Below are 5000 nucleotides of genomic sequence, written 5' to 3' on the forward strand. Positions count from 1 at the left end.
TATTACATTGTGTAAAAAAGTTAGACATTTCTAAGAAAATGAAATCAATACAAGAAACTAATAGAAAAGGAATTTACTAATTTTATATATCCCATCCATTAGAAAAAAATTTGCCTTGGGCCATAGAGAAAATATTTTAAGATATAATAAAAAATACTTCATAATAAACCATCTTCAACATAATCCAATGTACTGAAATGACTCTGATTATAATAGAGATAAAGAAAGGAGTTGTGTTGTCAAAAAAAAATCATTAAACACCCACACACACATTGTACTTTTAACCCTTTAGTATATTAACAGTATAAAAAATTTTTTATATTGGTTTATTTTATTATTTCATATATTCTAAAGGGTTGACATAGCTAACAGTATAAAAGTTGCAGAAATTTTTCCTTTATTAATCACCTAACATATATTTTTCCATTGTTTCTTCAATTTGGCAGATCTGCTGTCTTGGCTCTTTATTTTTCTTGCCTTTTAGTGTGACAATGTAGTGATAAACATGCCTTTCATACATGCATTTTTGACACATAATCCTCCAGATTAGAACCTTCAAAATATCTGACAAAATACATTTAGCACCATTGTTTTTTCCAATGTTGCTGTGTATGTTATCGGAACAGATGCCTATTACCTAATCTTTACTATCATAGTAAAATAATAATTTTAAACATGCATTGTCTGATCAACTCCCTTTAAAGTTGAGCTACATTTAACAAGTGGTCTTCCTTTGTACAATCATCTGGTGATGATACACTAATGGCACTTCTTTCAAGGCTTTAGATAATATTTAACTGTGCAATCATTTGGTCCACAAGCTTGTTTTTGCTAATTAGTTTTAATCAGCCAGAATTAATATTGGAAGATCAAAACATAAATTTCTCCAAAAGTAGACAATCATTAATTGTTGACTAGCCAGTGTTGTTGCATGAGTTAATTTGACTCTTAAAGATATTATCTGAAAAAGAATGTTGATAATTCTGTATGAGAAACATTATTTGTAAATATCTAATCAACATTGTTGTTTGTGCATCTTATATTTATGACCCTGCATTTTGTTTTTATTGTCAATCAAACAAAACTCAGTATTATCAATTGAGACTAAATTATGCAAAATTTTAAAGCTCGTCAATAAGTCATATTTAAATACTCTCAAGTGACTTCGAATCAAGCAAATGAAGTTGGCTGTTTTTGATTAAATTGAATAGATGCAGAAATCTTTTAGTGGAATATTTTTCATGTTCTTGACTACTTTTATTAGTTCAATTTGATATAGCAACCAAACACATTAGCAATAATCTAATATTACGTAAATTTATGCAGTAAAGACTCTAAGAGGTACTAGAAAAATGAGACTTGAAGCATTTTAAAACAAGGTATGCTCTAGTCTTCACTGTATGTATAACACTTGAAGTATGTTTTTGTTATCTTGTTGACATCTATTGGTAAAAAATGCAGCAATTTAATTTATTAAATTACCTTTTATGTTAAACAATGCAGGTTTAGCTAATAATTTAGGGTGAGATACAGAATCAAATGCCTTTTGAAAGACAATAAATACTAAATTAGTTGTTAAATGTTGTTCTAGTGCAATGCTTCAAGCATTGCACTAGGCGATGGCAAGTTAAATACTTAATGATATCTTATGATATCTTAGGCTATGGCAAGTTAAATACTTAATGATATCTAAGTTAATAATAATTTCCATTGCATTACAACAAGTGCATGTGAGTGAATTGGTTTGTAATTAATAGGGTCAAATGTCCTTTTTAAAAAATGGAGAAAGAAAAGCTTGAAACCATTGTTGAGACAGTGTGTTTAGCTTTAAGCTGGCATCAAGTAGAAATAAAAATGGAATATATAAAACAGGAGGTTTTTAGAAGAATATTTATTATTCTGTCAAGGTCATAAGATGTGTTGAGTTTGAATCCAAATAAAGTTGAATACACCATATTCAACTTAGTTTAGGTTCAAAATCAACAGAAAAAATAATGGACTCAATTTATATAGAGTTGTTAAGAAAGTTATTGATATTTGGCGAGTACTTGGTAACGTCCATAAAAAGTATTTATTAAACGGTTCAGCAGTTTCTATATTGCTAGAAGTTAAATCAAAGTTGTTGTTTTTGTCCTCAATAGTCTCTTTTTATGATTTATTATATATATATATATATATATATATATATATATATATATATATATATATATATATATATATATATATATATATATATATATATATATAATTTATATATATATATATATATATTATGTTAGTGTATTCTACAAATAGAGTGCTCGATGTTCCTAGAGAATAGAGCAATAATAATTTAGCAAAAACATGTATCTAATTTTTTCCTCTCTAGGTTCATAATTTTGACAGGCTGTTTCTCCTTCCATAAATTCTCAGAAAAAATTTCTAAATATCAAAAAATTTAAGTTACAGAAAAAATATTTTAAAGAAAGTTAAGAATTGCTATAGTTAATTTTATAATAACTATAATTATTTTGGAACCTGGAAGCAAAGCCTATCCACTTTGCAAAACTCCTGATAATTGGTCAAAATTGCATTCTGGGATGTCCTGCTGGACCTCTTCTGCAACTAACACGAATAGTTTTTTTTTAATTAACAAACTTTGTTGCTAAATATCTCAATTTTGTATTCTAGATATATCAATTTCGTAACATTAAGATACATCAATTTTGTTAAGATTACCATTAGAATGTTTCAATAAAAATGAAATAATGGGGAAAAAACGTTTTGTAGAACAAAAAAAGTTTAGTAGAACATTAGAACATTAGAAAGTTAGTGTAACCTTTTTAGAACATAAAAGTATTTTATTATACATAAAATTTATTAACATTATACATTAACAAAAGTTATTAATATGAAACATTATAACATAACAAAGTCTCATTACAAAGAATTAAATTGAAAAAATAATATCATAATATATCAAAGGGCAGTACGTACAATATTTTTGAAATTGCAATTTGACTTATTGGGTGGGTTTATGTTCCTGTTTAAAAATTTTATGAAATAAAAAATTCTTGTAATAACAAAAAACATAATTTTTTTAAAAGTTATTAGCACATCAAAAATTGAAAAAATATTATCATAATATATTAATTATGGAGAATTCATGCAATTTTTTTTGCATTTGACTTATTGCATGGGTTTATGTCTCAGTTTAAAAATTTTATGAAATAAAAAGTTCTTGTAATAACAAAAAACAGAACAATGTTTTTTTTCAAATAAAGCGCATTTTTTTTATGTTGATTGTGCAAAAACTGAAAATGACATTTTTTTAAAATTTTATTGATGAGAATCATGGCCAGTCCATCTCTTTCGAGATATTTATCAATAAATTTCATAAAAGTTGTTTCCATTTCACAAACTAGTGACATAAAAGCTGATGGACTGTCAACTGAACTAAAAAAGAGTACATCTGCACACCTATGACATAACTATAACATCCAGCCATCTGTAAAAGGGCTTGATCCTTTGGTTGCATTAAAATTTTTCCAGTAAACATATAAAATGATCCTGGACGAAAATAAGATAATCCTTTAGGAGGTTATTTTCCATTTCATAAATTCCACTATTAGTGGTTGTTTGATTAAAACACTTTATAAAATCATTTAGATTGAAAGCTGTCTCAAAATTTGAATTCTTTATACAGTTGCTATTGGATTTGCTTTTTTCTACAGATAAAGTAATAAAGCGTTTCTATAGGCAGCTCGAAATCGTCTAACATTTGGGCGGTCATTCTAACCACCTTTGCTTCGAATAATGGAAAAAAAATTCTCAATGCAGTGCTGATTAAAATGAGAATTGCAAACAAACTGAAAACCTTCCGAAAATAGCTCTCTACTTAAGGTTAGAACACTATTAATTGTGACACTTAAACCCCAATGACAAGATATACTTGCTAGACTTCTAACATTACAAAATTTCCATTTTTCAATCCAATGCTTTAACTCTTCCAACTGAGAAATATTGGCTCCTTTTAAAGTTAGAGCACAATGAGCTGGTTTATCTGCATATAATTTATATGAATTCAATATATCAAATAAAGTATCCATGCGTTCAAAAAATCTTGCTGTTGGTAATACACTTAAAGGAAGTAAATTTGTATTAGAGCAGCAATATAATGCAGAAGCAGCCTGATAACTAAAAACTTGAGTGGCAAGTTTGACTTTCATAGATAAAAGAGGACCAGGGTTTAAGTGTCTACCTGTTAGTTTTGGCGTTAGATGCACAGAGTTTATTTTGTCTAAGTTATACAAAGACAGGATGTGTTGCCAAGAAACAGTTTCACCAATAATGTCAATGTTATGTCTTTGTAAATTGTTTCTGATACATTTTACTAAATGCAGAGGATCAAAAATAACATGAATATTTTTATCATTGGAAGGATCAGGAAAGTATGGTAAATTTTTGGAAAACCCAAGCAAATGTAAGGCAGCTATATTAGTAGATCCTTGATCACAAACTACACATCTAATCTGTAAACCAGTTTCTTGAACCTTAGAAATTGTTTCACGTAGTAAAGAAGCCAAGTCAGCTATTGATACTGTTGAATTATTATAAAAATAAGCTATTGGTTGTTTCCATTTATTTGCCAAGGCTCTAACCATAACTACAAGAGCATGATTTAAAAGTTTTTCATTTTTCATACTGTAAACCCTGTCAGAATTTCCATCATACTCTAAATGCTGCTTTAATGATATTTCATCCATAACAAGTTTGACATTATGATCAAGCGGATTCATTGCATCAGCACGTAACTTTAATAAAGAAAAAAATCGAGTAGAAAACCCTTCTTGAAGATCTGAAAATATGCGGGACAAAAATAATAATAAACAGGTTTGACTTGGTAAACAGAATATTGTTTGCAAGACATTAAAAGTTTGAGGACTATAAAACAGAATTCGCAAAGCCAAAACTTTGTCACAAACCGCCCAGCTTTTTTCCTTTATTGACTCGTTTACTCA

The 5000-nt window shown here is 28.0% G+C and overlaps 1 protein-coding gene across 2 annotated transcripts in view; it reads left to right on the plus strand.

Moving 5' to 3' along the window:
• Positions 1-5000, plus strand: part of LOC100208202 (uncharacterized) — a 122910-nt gene that overhangs the window by 23233 nt on the left and 94677 nt on the right. The window lies entirely within an intron of this gene.

Source organism: Hydra vulgaris, chromosome 09 (genome assembly GCF_038396675.1).
Source record: "Hydra vulgaris chromosome 09, alternate assembly HydraT2T_AEP".
NCBI lineage: Eukaryota > Metazoa > Cnidaria > Hydrozoa > Anthoathecata > Hydridae > Hydra > Hydra vulgaris.